The 17126-nt window shown below is 35.5% G+C and overlaps 1 protein-coding gene across 1 annotated transcript in view; it reads left to right on the plus strand.

The window, feature by feature from the left end:
• FAM227B (family with sequence similarity 227 member B) overlaps positions 1-17126 on the plus strand; it is a 233305-nt gene that overhangs the window by 34723 nt on the left and 181456 nt on the right. The window contains exons 3-4 of the mRNA XM_080607961.1: positions 10223-10348; positions 10902-12971. The gene's annotated coding sequence lies outside the window, so the exon portion shown is untranslated. The remainder of the gene's footprint in view (positions 1-10222; positions 10349-10901; positions 12972-17126) is intronic.

Here is a 17126-nt window from a genome sequence, read left to right on the forward strand (position 1 = left end):
CCAGTTGATGTCTGGCAAGTTGAAATCCCCCATAAGGACAAGGGGATTTGATCTTGAGGCATCTCTTAGTTCTGCAAAGAATAATTCATCGGCATTGTCGTCCTGGCCAGGTGGTCTGTAATAGACTCCCACAACGACATCCCCTTTATTTGTTCGTCCCTTAATCCTTACCCAGAGGCTCTCAACTTTGCCATCGCCAACTTGAAGTTCCACACAGTCCAGCCCATTCTTCACATACATCGCCACCCCACCACCTCGCCTACCCTGCCTGTCCCTCCTGAAGAGCCTGTAACCATCCATTGCAGCACACCAGCCACAGGACTCATCCCACCAGGTTTCGCTTATGCCGATGATGTCATAGCTGTGGGACTGGGCCAAGACTTCTAGCTCATCCATTTTATTCCTCATACTGCGTGTGTTTGTGTAGAAGCACTTTAAATGCGCCTCCCTACATGCAGCACCTTGTGTAGCTGACCGAAGGGCCTCACTAGCACACAGTCCCTCTGATTCTAGCACACCATCGCTTAGCTCACCACCGGCGTGCCTGGTTTTATCCCCTTCCCCCTTCAACTCTAGTTTAAAGCCCTATCTATCAGCCCTGCCAACTCATGAGGAAAAATCCTCACCCCTCTCTGAGAGAGGCGCATCCCATCTGGTGACAGCAGGCCTGGTGTCGCGTAGACCTTCCCGTGATCGAAAAACCCCAAAGTTCTCTCGGTTGTACCAGTCCCGAAGCCACATGTTAATGTGATGAGTCTGCTTGTCAGCATCAATCCCCCCTATTGGAAGGACAGAGGCAAACACAACCTGTGCCCCTGATCCTTTAAGTAGTCGCCCCAAAGCCCTAAAGTCCCTTTTGATTGCTCTCAGACTTCTCGTTGCTACCTCGTCATTACCAGCCTGAAAGACCAGTAGCGGGTAGTAGTCAATGATAGCCAAAGCAAGGAGATCAAAGCAGTGATTCAGATTTAATTGCGATGAGCATGGAACACATAGATTGTATCAGTAAAATAGACTAAACAGTGAATTAAACTGAAAAAAAAATCAATATTAAGACGAGCATTTATCTGTCTGAGCCACGGGAATAGGGGACAGACACAAAACAGCATTGGTTCAAAAAGCTTGCGATAAGAATTTGTAGTAAGATTTTTAGTAATTGATGGTTTTGATTTAAGAGTATAAAAACCTGGTGTTCTGTTTTGGTGTTTTTATTTGAGCCACCTGAGGTTGTGAAGCAAAGAGCAAATACAATTCAGTTCTGGACCTAGCAGTGCAAAAAATTATAAAAACCTGGCCTTTTGTATTCTCATTCCAAGAGGTAAATCAGATCATCCAGCTAAAAGTTCCTACCCTATTTCCTCAAATATTTACTTATTAGATTTCATGTGAATTATGCATATATTATTATAACTATCAGCATAGTGGAAAACTTAAGATCAGCTTTAAAACATTGAAAATAGCGATGAAGAAAATAAGTAACCAGTGGCATAAAATAATGATGAAGAAAATAAGTAGCCAGTGGCATACTTATAGCATATGGCTCATGCTAGAGAAATTTTTTCAAAGTGAAAACAAAATCTTCCAGGAAAAGAAATGTTTGTGTGATGTATTTCAAGTCTGGTGGGAGATCTTAGATGACATTTCTATGAATGGCTTTAGTACGAAAGAACTTTTTTCTGTCAAAACTGAACACATATTTGGGTGAAACCAAATGTGCTTTTAGGTTGTGTAATAGGCACTTACTGCACACTGCACTGAGCTGCGCAGTTTGGCAATCTTCTCTTAACCAGTGCAGCTCAGTTTTGACATTATATATTGTGCTTTATTCTTAACCTTCAGGGTATGTGAATTAAGTACAGATGCTTTGTTAATTTGGAACCAGTGACCAAACTTGGGACACTTGATTTATATCACCTCTGTATATGTGGGTGGCCTCTGATTTCACTCTCAGCTTTCTGTTCCTGCAAGCTGTAGGTTGCAACCTCTGTTGTCACTGTAGAACAATTAATTCCAGTTGGCTGCTACAAGTGTTCGCTTTTGTCTTACATCACATGATGTCCAAGATGCTGTTAATGGAATCTCTTTGGAATATCTTGCCATCTGCCTCACAGTACTGTATGTTTGCTGGTTTTTCCAAATTTGAGCATTGCCTAATTACGTCCATGGAAAAAATTAAACAAAAGTTGAGGGGGGAAAAAAGCAATGGGACAGCTGAAAAGAATCATTGGCATTCCAATACACTCTTTAAATAAACACAAGCTGTGTTCCATGGTTAAACATGCGCTGTACTTCTCATGAGCCACAGTTTTCTGTCTGCAGTATACAACATTTAGCCAGAGGATCATTTCTATTTTTGCCAAAACATTTACAGAAATAAAAAAATATTCTGTCGTAATGCCACTGAAAATACAGCCTGGCTTATAGAAGCTCCATCCCATGCAAAGACTGGAAATATGATTTTTTTTTCTCTCCTCCCTTCCTATTTTTTTGAAAATCAAAGTATTTAACGGTGACAAGGTTTTAAGGAAATGCTTGATAGGTGAATGTTTCAAAGGATAGGTAGCATCCTTCCACTCTTAATGCCCTACACTTGATCCTAAGAGCAGATTTGTTTGTTTACTATGATAGCTTTTTACTGTGATAGCTTTACAGTGATGTCCCTCTATAGGGAGGGGAAAACAATTCTTATCGGGTGAACCTGGAACCTTAGCTCTAAAGAGTAATGAGTCATGTTCTTTCCTATGTGTGATCTTTCTTTAAAGGAAAGATATGGATCTTACTGGCCAGTTTTCTGTTTTAGTCTATTTTATTATCTGTGGATTTAATTATAGGTCTTTATTTGTAGTGCAGAAGGCTGTTTTGCTTCTCTGAGCCAACCAATGCAAGCAGCCTTGGAGGTATTCACATGAGTCAAGTTTGGCACCTGATGTAATTAGCTAAAACTAGGCTAGGAAGTCTCCCCAGTTTTCCCCTGAAGTCAGTGAAGATAAATTGTAAGGTCCTCTAACAAGTGATTCAGAGAAGTCTCACTTGTCTGACTTGTCTCTAACGGCTGTAGCTGTAGCTTGAAGAACCTGCGTGTTCAATTCAGGTGCCCAAAGTTGTTTTGAATATTGCCTTTTCTCTCCTCTGCGTAGACTCAGCTTGTGTTTGAGCCCCCAACAGCTGAAATGTGATGACTGCCACAACAATTCTGTTACAGGACAGTAACTTCATACAATAAGATTAACATCAATATTGATTCCTTCATTTTTGACAAGCAATCTAAAGTTTTAATGTAGCTCATCCTGGCAGAACTTGTGTCACATCCAGCAATATCTTCTAGCTCTGACTTTTGTTTACCTGCTTCCCACTTGTATATTTGTATTGCTAAATTTTTTGCTACGCCTTTGTAAAATGCCTGGCATGCTGTGGCTCTGATTTCAGTGAAGGCTGACTGCACCACCACTGTTAAAATCATTTTAACAATTATATATGTATCTACAGAATGTCACTTCATAGATGTTAGTCTAACTTGATTTTTATCATAAGTAAAGGTTTGCTTGTGCTCTGCATAGAGGGAAATGTTATTCCAGAGTCTGATGCTCGGTGTCAAAAAAAAAAAAAAAAAATGTTACTGCACCCTGTCCATATTGAATGTTAGTGATGAGGGTTCTCTTTTCCCTGAAAAGAGGAGAGTTGTGAGTGAAACTCCTAACAAGAAGTTAGGTAAATCCATAGGAGCTCTCATTTGGGAAGGTAGTAGGCACTCTCTGAATAATGGAGATATGCTACTTCAAGGTTTTGTTGAAATAGATTGGTGTTGGTATGATTAGTTTTACAGGTTGTTTTTTAAAAAATCCTGAAACAACAAATTCTACTTCTCATTAATCTTTCAACTCCTTACATATGCATGTTTTGCATTTTGAGTGTAATGTAAAACACCTGTGAGTCAACAGTTTCATGCCCTGAGCAGAGGATAAGTGGTCATAGTAGTGCAGATACCTAGTTCTCTGTATACGCATGATTTTTTGGAAGGTGCACCTGATAAATCAGGCTTCTGCATGATTTATATCAGTGCAGAGAATGCTATGAATATTTGAAGAGTTAATAAATTACAGAAGCTTCTATTGCCTCTCCTAAGGCAGTACGGAAACAATTGGCATTTCAAAATCTGTATTTTTTTTTTTTAAGTTTGATTATATATAATCTCAATTTGCTTCAGAGATTGAAAAATCAGTTTGTTGTACTTCTAGAAAAATCTTTTAAGGATTGTGCTTAACGTTCTTGTGATGTTCACACCTTTTGTACTAAACTCTAAGCACAAATACAGTTACTATTTTGACCTGGATTTTTTCCAAAGTAGTTAAGTTTTTTGAAGACTGTTTTTGTGTTTTACTCTGAGTGGAAATCATTTGTCTTGGTCACAGTTACTTCATAGATTTGGATTATAAAATGAATTACTCCAAACAAAACCTACCTGCTGAAGTTCTGGCTACAACACTCAATGAACAATTTGGGTAAACAGAATATATTTTCCCAGAGAAAACAGTGATTCTTACTCAAAATGTGATAATGCTTAAGTGCTCCATTAACGTCAATATACAGAAAGTTGATCAGGGCTGCTGTTTTGCCAGCTGCCTCACATATAGGATTGTGTCTGTTTGATGTTGAATTTTACTTGTATTTTGTTCTTTTAATCTTGCTGCAGCAAGTACTTGTTACATCTTTGTCTACTTTAATCTGAAAATTACCCCGCAAACCGTATATTCATAAAATTGAGTTCTGTTTCATATTTTTGATAACTTTTTTTTTTTTTTAGATGACGTGATAGCCTTGGCTGGAAAATTAATGAGGTATAGGATGATATTTAGAAATGAGAAAGTTATGTTACATAGTCCTTATGTAATAAGCATTTACTCTCAAACTCACTAATAAGAAACTTTACAGCTAGTTTTTCTAAGCTTTCAAGATCATTTATAATAAATTTAAGTAGTTACTGTGGAATAGTAAATAAAATATTAGCTCTTCTATGAAAAGTTTTTTTTTTTATTTTGGTGAGCTGTCTTAGTAAATTCCAGTTGGATGTAAAACTTTACATCTTTTATGACTCTTCTGCTCTTGCCAGTGATGTTGCATGCTAAGCACATAGTACAAACCACTATTTCAGATAATTTATCTACCCATTGTTTTACACCATTATTAAAAAGTTATGTGGAAGGCATGATTAGAGGATAAAAACCTACAAACATGTACTGGCCCCATATGCTATTATGATGTTGATCTCTGAAGTGCTCAGATTATGTTGTTTCTACTCAAGAAAGATGTCTTGGTTTTGCATCACGTAAGTCAACTGCAGGCAATCTTTTATATACTGCTATATATACTGAAAAAATTCAGGTGGGCCATCTTAGTTTCATTATTCATACAGCTTGTTCTAATTAGAAACAACAACAAAAAGAAACTGCTTAACATTTTGGAAGGAGTAATTTTATTGCTGCTGATGATACACCTCTTAATTAGGCTGAAGTAAAGACTACACTAATAATTAAGTGGTTCTTTTTTGAACTTTAATTGCCATGGATTTCAGAAGGTATTTTTAAAAAGTTCAGCAATAGGTAAGTTTCCAACTTTATTGAAAATTCAGATAGGTAAGTAAGTGTTTAAAATAATAAAATCCTTTCTATTGTAGTCAGTAGAGAAATAAGAGTAGTCTGTTAATTCATATTCATTAACATATGAAGATGTTTATTTCAGTCTTCTAGAATTTTTGCTCTCTTGCTTTCTTCCTCTGACTTTGAGGTTCAGAGCAAAAGACAATTACACAGAAACAGATGATGGTGATTCAAGACAAACTGTCTAATTCCCTTCAACAAGGAAGAAGAGAACAGAAAGAAGAATATTGGAAAACTAGGGAGGAAATACCCAAGAACAGAAATAAGAGACTTGTGAAAGCAGGGTTTGTAGAGAAACTGATGGTGGTCTGAGCTTCAGTATTTGCTTTGAAAGAACAGTAAGCTTAAACCAAAGTTTCCGGTTAAGGATGCTTAACATCCTTTCTCTCTAATGCTGAAATATATATTTTCATAATTATATCTTCTTTCTTCTAAAAGTACAGTAGGACTATTTCTGTGTGATGGTTATTTTTCTGTTCCTATGCAATGGCTATTTTTATCGGAATGTACGATAAATTTGTAATTAGACCTGGGGGAAAAAACAAACCTTTAAAGCAAAACAAACATTTTCTTTTATATCCTACTATTAGAAATCCAGATGGTCAGATAAAGCTTTAATGTAAAGGGGCAGATGACAGTCTATTTGAATATTTTAGGCATCCAACTGTTTTGGTGTAAGTGTTTCTACTTGAGATATTAATTCAGAAAATTACTTAACTATATGCATAAACATTCAGCATATTTATTTTCCAATGAAAAGATATCTCAATTAGGTGCTTAAAATTGCGTGGTTTGAATATTATTTTTAGTGTAAGCAGACACTTAAATGCAGGAGCACTTCCTAAGTCAACACTGGAATGTTTTATTGCTCTAAAGATAGCCAAATGTTCTAAGTATTTTGTGTTCCCACAGCTGATCACAGAATTTAATCTACTTAAATAATATGAGTTGTGAGGTTTTACGCTAATACTTGAAACACTTAGAATGTTTAGAGTGCAAGTAATCCATATCTTAGAATTCCCAGCTTAAAATCAGTGCAAGTCACAGAATGTGAATGCAAATTATTCAGTTCAATGTAATTAAAAGTATTCACTCTTTGTTTTGGGGAATTTCACATAGTGTGAAGTTAGAGAAGCTGGGTGAATTCTCTCTTTTTTATGAATTCACATTGTGTAAATGTTCATTTAATACAAACCATTTCATGATTTTAAAAAAGCCTGTGACGTTACTAAACCATCATAATGTATATTTAACATTGGTTATGAATATAACTATTGTTTTTCTCTCTGTAATAGAGCTTTCTTGGCTTTCTTTTAATGTTTTCCAGAAGGCCAACATGTTTTTTATAAAAGCATAAGTGGAATCATAAACATCTGATTTTTTTTCTAGTTGCTTAGATGCTAAAACCTTAAGTTTCCATACTTATTCTACAAGTTTAACAGTTGCATGTATGTTTGTGTGTGTGGCTGAGGTACAGCTGCCATCTGGATAAGGCAACAACCCAGCGGTATTGCTGAAACCACCGCGTATTTTGCAGTATGCATGCACACACTGAATTAGGTGATGATGGCTGGGAAGACTTGTTTGTTTAACCTCTTTCAGTCAGAGTGCACCTGTTTTTGTAGTTACTCAGTCTGTCTCTTTCCTCCTTATCCCTCTCTCTTCCTTCTCCCCACTTTTTCCTCAGATAATTTTCCCTTAATATTTCATTTATTTGGTTACAAACTTTGTTACTTCATAGTCCATCATTTTTTTTGACTTAATGTTCCTCCTTTTTCCCTGTGTAATATTTTATACCAGAACACAGGGAATGATCGAGCTATTCTGGTGAAGCACACAAATTTGTTTTGTTGATGTGTTTAAGGTGAAAAACATTTCATAAAATGCTTTTGCATTTTAACAAAGAAAATGTCCATGAGCTTAAAGAAATAGTCACTAAAATTTTAAGACATGATGCATTATTTTGCTTAATAAAAGTTCCTCATATGCAGAAGAGTACAATATATGTACAAGTTTTGAATCCTATCACATAACATATTTCTTGAATATCAGTATTAATAGTTATCTGTGGATCTCTCACTCCATTGGTCTGTCTTAGGACCTTCCCCAGTGCAGTTGTAATGACGTGAGTCTTTGAAATACCAATATGAAGGATGATGATAATCATCCCAACTGTTTCTTAAAATGTTTTTGGAAGTCTTGTAATTTGGCAGTGAAGTATGTGTATACAAATCTGTGTGTACTGGCCAATATTTACCTAATTATATCCTTATTTTCCTAGGTGTTAACTAAAGTTCAAAATTACCTCAGGGCTTATTGCAAGGAAAATATAAGTCTTTTGGCCATGAAACAGTAACGTGGAACTGCGTTAATTGCACATCGTTTTGACTTTTCCCAAATATTTAATATAATTTCTTACGGTTCTCCTAACACTTAGGCATCAGAACTTGGGCATCAGAATTTTATTTTGATGGCTTAACGATGATTTCAGGTTTGAAGTTGCAATTTTTTTCTTGTGTTCTAATACGAATTTCCTGATTTTTCAAAGTTAATATTCTTCCTATGTAAAGGTTATCAAGCACGTGAACAGAAGTTTTCCTTGAACATTTTTATTATGATTGTTATCGCTATTATTGTAGCATTGTTTGATTAAAAAAATGCAAATCTGACACTGTGCTGATGGCCATATGGAGCTGTATGTAGGTTTCTTCAGAGAAAGGTACCAGTCTAGTTGGTATATCTATGTAAGCATGTATAATATTTTCAGAGGCTGCTCATCAGCGCTTCTGGGGGCTGAGTTCTTTCAGTAAGATTGTAATGTATCTTCAGAGAATATACGTGATATAAAATGAAATTTAATTTTGCCATTTTGAATATTACAAGTTTTGTTTTACATTTCCTGGAAATTATGGTGATGTTGGGTTATGATGAATGTTCTTGGAACTCATGTTTGGAATTGTGTATTAAACTTTAATAGCAAACTCTAAATCACTAAATTTAAAAAATGAAGCAGTTTATTGTAAGTCTGATTCCATAGATTTTATTTTATTTATTTTTTTGTGATTCTAACCAACCATCTGTGTCATGACAGTGTATTTTGTGAGAATGAATGGGGCTTGTAAGGGTCCAAAATGGTAAGGTTACCTAGGTTTTAATCTGTTATTTCTTAAATTTTCATTTTTGTACTTTCTTGTACAGTGGGTATTATAAGAGGAACCTAATTTCAGTGTTGTACTTTAACTGATGTACTATAAATGATTATGTACTTTGGATGAAAGGGCACCTTCAGCCTTTAAGTATCAAAAACAGTGTAACTATATTGGAGAATTTATATTTAATTATCATAATAAATTACCTTAGAAGTGAATGGACACTGTATTTGCTATCAGCTTAAATTAAACTGCCATCAATGTCTCTCAGACTGTCATGAATACCAATTATTCCCGTCACAAGCTGACAGATGTGATGGAGGAGACTTTCACAATAACTGGTGAGGGAAGTACATGAAGAACATGGATAAGTAAATATTAGAACATTTTTTTTCTGTCCTTCCAGACCAAATATCCCAAATAAATGCTCTTCTTTTGGAGGAGAACAAGTTCCTTTTACTAAGAGTATCTGTTGTCAGTTGAGGTATATCTATGCAGACTTACCTTGTCTTATTTTGCTTTCTGGAGAAAGTTTCCCTTTCTGCTATTATAAATACATGGAAAAAAAAAAAAGGAAAAAAAAAAGCACATATGTATTGAAGTGTCTTGAAGTCCGTATGGCCCTGAAATTTGCTTCTTTGCAAGGGTCCTTAAAATTACAAAGATTATATTAAAAGGATATTAGTGATGCAAAGACAGCTTCAAAAATTGTCAGCCTTTGTCATTGCCTAAATAAGGTTTGAGTTCTACCTCTTTCTAAATGCAATCATTAATGTCTTGTCTACAGTTTCTGTTTTTAAGATGTCTGAATTACCAGCTTTGGAGGGTGGTCATACTTCCGCATGTAAGTTAGCCTGATTTGCACTTCACTCCTCTTTGGAAGGAGCAACTTTTAAAGAAAAAAGAAGAGAGATTCAGTCATTTATACTAAATATAAAAGAATGGAGCTTAAATCCAGAATTCATACTAATTATTCCTGAGGCATCACTTAAACAGTTTTTGTATTACTGAAACCCCAAAAAAGTTTAGAATCAGTGAGGTTGTAGAGACTCTGAATGGACAAGTGACTTCTGACTTGGGTGTTACTAATTCCCTTCCCTACCTCATTCAGTGTGAAACTTCTAATAATGTTTGTAATTCTGTTGTAACTTCTACTGGATTAGGGTTGCCATAAAGACTGTTTTTACACACTGAACTTGTTAATAAATGAGTGTACATCTTGGATATGAAATTCCTTAAGTAACTTGTACTGCAACACAAAACTTGTGCCTGTGGAAATATGCAGATTTTTTGCAAAGTAGTTTCCTCCTTCCGTTAATAACCTTAGTGCTGTATTTTGTGTCAAGGCTTGCCTAGTTGTACACCTTCATGTGCAGAGGTCAATTTGTTTCCCTGTTAGCACGTTGTCTTTACTCCCAGGTGATTTTGAACTGGAATGCACTTGTTATCCTCCATCACAAATTCAACCACCAGGTGGCCTTCAACGAGCAGAATTCGGCCTTTCCTTGGGTGGCAGTTACATCATTGCTGTGGGCCACCTCCGGGGTGAGTATGGATGGAGGGGAGAAGAATAGGCTTGCTTCTGCTTACCAACGCTTATTCTGAGGTTTCTTGACTGTTGTTACTGTTTTCATTACTGCCGAGCTGTTGACTGCTGCTTTTACTGTTGTCACTGTTTGTTTTTGTGCAAGCTTATTCTTTAAATCAGTAACTATGCCACCTTTTGTTAAGAAGACAATTTGTTTTTTTTTTGAATAAAACATCAAGACATGATCTATGAAACTCAGATCTGTATTGTGTTGTGGCCATTTCTAGAATTCGGATGTGCTGAGACTAGTTTATTTTAAAATAAACCTCTATTATTAAAATTTAAGAAAATCAAGTATTTCCTAAAATAAAATAAGTTATATAAAACAATGTATTAGTTATTCCAATGCTAACAGTTACATTCTAGCTAACAGCTAAAAGGGCAAAAAAGGGAAAATAGGATATCCATTTAGGTTAATAAAGATCTGTTATGAGATACTTGAGCGCTCTCAAATGTCCTAAATTGTGACAAAACCTTAAATAACAAAACGCTTTTTCTTTTATGTTATAGGAATAAGACATTTGGAAGACAGTTAATAAAACAAAAAAACACTACCACCGCCAAAACCCGCTACCTATTTCTGTCCCATTCAGGGAGATCTTCTAAGTAAGACTACGATATGTAAGCGTACCAGCATGATTTTGTAGAATGCTTAGAAAGCAAGAACAGAAATCCACCCCCCAAAATATATATATATGTAAATAATACTAAAAAATATCTTTAGATTTAAAGATGAGCAGATGTGTAGCAACACTTTCTGGTGACACCTCCAGTCATTGCTAAGTGACTGTGTTCCTTTCTTACCCTCTCTTTTTTTCTTCAAAGAAAGCAAAAGAACACTTGTGTAGGTACAGTGATGAACTTCCCATTTCTCAACTATTCTATGGAAGAAGTGTGAAAGTCAATCCAGAGCTCATTTTCAGACAAGGCCATCATTGATGTTTACACCTCAGTTAAATCATTATAGCCTGATAAGTAGGTTTCTCATGTTTTCTTTTTTTATTCCCTCTTCAGTAGTATGTGTTCTGTTCCATGAAAAAAGTTTTTCCTCTTTACTCCATAATATAAAAGCTCTAAGCTTAAAAATCAACGAACCAAAACCCAATATCTCATTTTTGTTTTTATATTTGTTTGGAGAAGAAACCAAATTAGTATTCTGTACAGCCTTTTTAAAATAAAAATCTTTACTGAAGAGGGTGATGTCAGAAATGTTTCTTAGCCATTCTTAGAAATGTACCATTACTGCTATTGTATGAGAGGAGTAGCACAGGATCAGTGCCAATTAACTGAAATGCAAGTAGGCAGATGTAGTACAACTCTTTTTCCTGATTTTGTTGAAGATCACAACTTGACCTTAAAATCATTACTGCATCAAATTAATGTCATTAAATTACCTCCAGGAGATTTTCTAAATATCAGTATTTTACTGGAATGCCAAAACAATTTGCTTTAATTAGAAATGTGGTTCCTCTCATAGTAACAAACTTGTATTGCTTTCATGTATTTGAGATTTGAACTCTTGAATAGAAATCAATGTTTTTAGACTTACTAATTTAATAGAGCTTCAGGCTTCATTCATGAGAATATAGCTGCTTTAGAAGATACAAGTTTAGTAGCTTTAGACTTCACCTGTTCTGACTTTTTGAGTCTGCAATGCCCACTTTCCTTACTTTCATGCAGTATCCAAAAATTTATAGCACTCCGGAACTTCTGTGTGATTCCTAATTTTCAGAAGTATTTTCTCCTTACATTAGTTTGAATGTAACAGTTTTCACAATAAATTGAATTCTAAGATATATATGCAAGTGCAGAATTTGTGTTCCTGACTAGGTTGCATATGTGGTTGGCTATAACATTAAATATAAAAGCAAAATACAACTGTTGGATGGTATGGCTGAACATTAGGCAATGATAATTGCAGAAGTTAACACTAGGACATGCTTCCAAGTACTGACTTAGAGAAATGCACATTCCTGTACTAAATGCTTTTTAAGTTGATAGTTCAATTTATTAATGCTTTTTGTTTACTTTTTAATCCTCAGTGTCAGCTGGAAAGCTCAATGTTTTTCTCAAGTAGCCAATTTTAGGGAGTTGTTTTCTTTTAGCATTTAGTAGGTAAAAGTGAAATCAAATATTTTTACAAGAAAATGTGTTTTATAATCTCATTGTGTGTATTGAGATTATGTATGCTATGTATGTGTTTATATATACGTAAGAGGGTGAGTTATGATGCTGAGTAGAAATGAGATTTTCTGCTAAATGTTTCAGTTGCTTAAAATTCCTTTGCCTTTGTGTGCTACAAAAGAGGATATCCCACTCATTAAATGCAAGGAATGACCTACATCATGTCTTCTCCTTATTGTAGTTACAAAACCAGCTGACTTACCAGAAACCTTCAGGATCCTGCTGTTGAAACCACTTTGGCGATAATTTTTGGAACTTGACTGTATGTGTAAAACTGATGTGCTGTTGAGTCACTAGTTTATAAAAAAGCATGAGTTGTAGAGCTGATTAGGAAACACAGGAAGGCAGTCACATTGGCAATAGGAGATGGAACTAATGACATCAGCATGATCAAAAGTAAGGGTAAATTTGGAAATAAAAATACTGTTTTATTAATGAATTTGTATTTATAGCAACACTTTTACTTAGAAAAATGCTACTATACCTTCGTTATTTGAAGAATTACTCATCCATTTCTGAGGGAGAAGAAAAACCAGACCAGCCTTTATACCACTATTTGGAACTTGGAAAGAACTGTGATAAAGAAACAAATTTGTTTGCGTGGGGTGGACTTAAACTGAGTCATACCAAATGTCTGTCTAATCCAGAGTCCTATCTTCATCAGTGACCAAAAGCAGATGCCTGGGAAAGAGCAAAAGGATAAGGCAATTGTTTAAATTTGCTTGTGCAGCTTTGTCTACTCTATCTGTTTCATGGGAATATGTTATCTTTGCATTTACTAGCTTTTTTGTCCTATAACTTTGGTCAGCTTTCAGATCTGTAGAAAAGTGCATCTTTCACAATGCCCTCCAAATTTTTTTCTTTTTTTTTTTTTTCCCTGAAATGCAAGGTTGCTGTTACAGTTAAAAATGTTCACATCATGATGTACTGATAATAGGATATGACTGAAGGACTTGAACAATTTGGTTGTATTTCAGGGAGGTTGTATAGCTGTTGTATAAGAGGGAGGCTGATAGCTGTTACTATCTAGCATTGTTTTCATGGCCTGTCAGTTAAGTGTAGAGTACATCCTGTGTAGCAACTGATGATAGGAGTAGAATTTCTTCATGGACTTCCTTTTCAAGGAACTAAATACCACATTGAGCTCTATTAACTGCCATCCTGAAAGCTCACCTTTCATCCTGCTCTGAGGAGAGTTTTTGAATAACAGATGGTGCATCTTCTGCTGTTAGCTGGAATATTTCTTTCATTGGTTTATTTTGTTCATAGCTGGGTGTTAGATGGAATAAAGATAATACTTTTTTTTCACAATTGTACTTATTTTACTCAGTCTGCAGGACCTGACAGAACCCCTACTGTACCATCAGTCATGGAACACAAGAGAGGATATCCTTGTTTCAGTTTCATTTATCTGCATGCGGACATCTCAGTTAATCAGAATTAATGTTTCAAGAAAGTAGAATATTATTGCACTAAATGTTGTTTTGATGTTCTGCTGAATTTCCCAATTTCTTAGTTTAGAGTATTATCAGATACTTATAAGTTCCCTTTTAACATACTATGGCTATGTGAGACTGTACAGTTAATGTAATCCTTTAATTGGTGGGCAGTCATAGAATTGTGTAGTAAGATGACTTTATGATTAATAATGGTCTGAGCAGCTTGTTTACATTATCATCTTGCTGCTACCAGCCTTGTCCTGTCAGAACCCCATATTGCAATGGCATAGTGTTGAAGCAGGAAAAAAAAAAAAAAGCAGAATAGGACTCCTCTAAATATTCACAAAATAGATTGTTCTGTAACAGTTCTACTTATTTTAACAGTTTTACTGTTGCCGTCTAAACCCAGCAAAACTTATAGTTAGTATTAAGATGCATTTCTTACCTATTTTGGTGTCAAGAATGGGGAAGTGGTCTTCTAGAGACATCAGTGGAAAAGGAAAAAAATGAAGAGGATGTGGAAGGAGCAAAGAGAAACAGTTGATTATATAAAAATAATCATAATAAAAAATTAGCTTGCATAGGGAGTTTCTTAAGCTACTGGGACTGGAGGGATTGTGTAAGCACTGAAAACAGATGTTAATGTGAAACCATTCCCTCTTTGAACATGTCTGGCTTCCATTTCAAATTTGGTTTAGTATAGGCTAATGTTTTCCATTTACAGGAATTATACCTATTGTCTGAAATGGTCTATTTGGTAGCTTAATAAGCTGACAGCTGTCTTTCAGCATGTCCTGGTTTAATGGTAAATCCCAGGGCTTCTCTTTGTGGCTATAAGGTGTGTGTAGATAAGCAGTGACAAAATTACTGCTCCCAACTATGTACATCCACCACAAAGGGTGGCCATATAGTAGTCATATAATCATATAAAGCTAAAGAGCTGTCTTGGAGTTTTGCACTTTCTTAGTCACAACCTAGATTTCGTATCTTTTTCTAATGCTTGATCGGTCAGCCTTTTTCTTCAGGAAACAAGTTGGTGATTTAAGAAGCAGTGAGGAGGGCCAAGAGTGGAGTCCTTGCAAGTTAAACAACATGTTTTAAGTTAATAATATGTTGCTAAGGGACAGTTTTATGGGAAACTGTATTTGGAGCTGTTTAATCCACAAATCCTAAATTTTGTCTACTGAGGTATTGAGAATGATGACTTGAACTATGGTCTCTAATCTTTTTCACCAACTTAGTTGATAAGCCAAAAGAATCTCAATTTCTGAATTTATTTAATTAGTGACATTATTGGACATTATATGTCCAATAGAAAAAATGTCAGCCTTTTAATATTTATTAGATTTTTTTTTTCTTTTAGGATTTGTATGCATGATTGAATAGTATCTAAGCAAGCAGTGGCATTGATCTGTGTCCTGTAATTTATTTCTTCCATCTCCTGCTTGGAAGCTTTTATTAGACCTTAAAAATGGCCACGGTAGTCAGACCAGTCACCTTGTCTTGTCTGAAGCCTATTTTCAAGTGTCCGAGAGCAAACAGCTATAGAAGACCATAAAACCAGGGGAAACATGTAATGATGCTTTCTCATGTTACTTTCCTTGCTTCCAGCAATTTGCGGCTGAAGGGCTTTATGAACAAAATATGGTTCTTTGATACCTGTCAAAGGCTTTGTCTTCCGACATTTACAATATCCTGTAGCAAGGAGTTTTACAATTTAAGACTCCCTTCCCTGTTGCACCTGCTGTCTGCTACTTTCATTTAATGCTCCTTAGCTCTTGCCATTGAGTTCATCATGATTTTACAGACCATTCCTCCATACTCACCTCTATTCCAGCTGAAGAGTCCTAGTCTACTTATTTAGTGTCTGATAAATTAAATGCTGATTAGGATCTCCTCATGTGAGACACTGAAAAGTAATTAGACAAGAAATAATTAAGTAGCAATTAAGTAGCTTTGGTTACTAAAGTGGATTGATCTAGCAGGTAGAAAGAATGAAAAAAGAAGCAAGTCTTCCCTGAATACCTTGAAGCGTGTTTTTTTTCTGTCCACATTTAACTTCTGAAACCAGGTAGGGGAATTGAAGAAAAACTCTGAACTGTACAATGTGCATTCCAAAAGCCATACAGTGGTAACTTTAGAAGAGGAAACCACTCCTAATGATGTTGGCATGGTTCCAGAAAAGAGAGACTCAAGGATTGTGTGAAAGCATGAATAATTGTGAAAATACGTTAGCGTTCTGACCCTTTCTGTGTCTGTAGAAGGGGATGTTTTTCAATAATTGCAGCAATTAAATTTCTAGAATTACATGGTATTGGAAAGCTTTTAATGAACACTAGAAAAAACAGTATGCTTCACATGGGTATTTTTGCTATCTTGCCTCATCTTAATCAATGTGATACACGAGTGTGGGTTTTTCTAGAGTTCTGGGTTGATTCAGATTTGTAGAAGTTTAAAGACGTGTTTGTGTCTGCCTTGAGCATACCTTAATCTGTCAAATTCTTGATAAGTTGTGCATTGTGTGATATCGAAGACATAGCATTTTAAAATGAAAGGGCTTGGATTTGGGGTTTAGACTTCAGTTGTGATCATGCATAAAATGGAAGTCTATAGAATAAAATTACAGAAAATGTTTAGCATGTAGTCAAACACCCGGTGAAAACTGCTTATTCTTACTCTTTGTGTAACTGTCAGAATTAAATGACCTTTCCATAGCAGCCTTTAGCAAGTTTTCCATTTGGGTCTTAGAAGAATGTTAGAGCAGTTTCTGTTGTAACATTTTGAACCAGCTTCTGCACATTGCTCAGTACAAACTAAAGAATTGGTTACTACTTCTGGGTTTCTCAGTTAGCTGTTTAGTACCGGAACCATTTATGGTATCTAAAATCTTACCTTCAGCATAGTTTTCCAAGGGGCCATGAACTCAAAACTTTAGTATAGAGGATCAGTTCTTGAGCTCTGTATTTGTCTTCCCTATATACTTCAAAGCTTTATTTACCATATCCCCATGTTTTCCTTCTGTAAAGTCTCAGGTGTGCCTTTGCAGCAATGTTCTTTTTCTGAAAAGAGTAATTTTAGTTCCCTTCTCATTTTTCTTGTGTAACTCTAGCAC

Source organism: Anser brachyrhynchus, assembly GCF_964034855.1.
Source record: "Anser brachyrhynchus genome assembly, chromosome: 11".
Lineage (NCBI taxonomy): Eukaryota > Metazoa > Chordata > Aves > Anseriformes > Anatidae > Anser > Anser brachyrhynchus.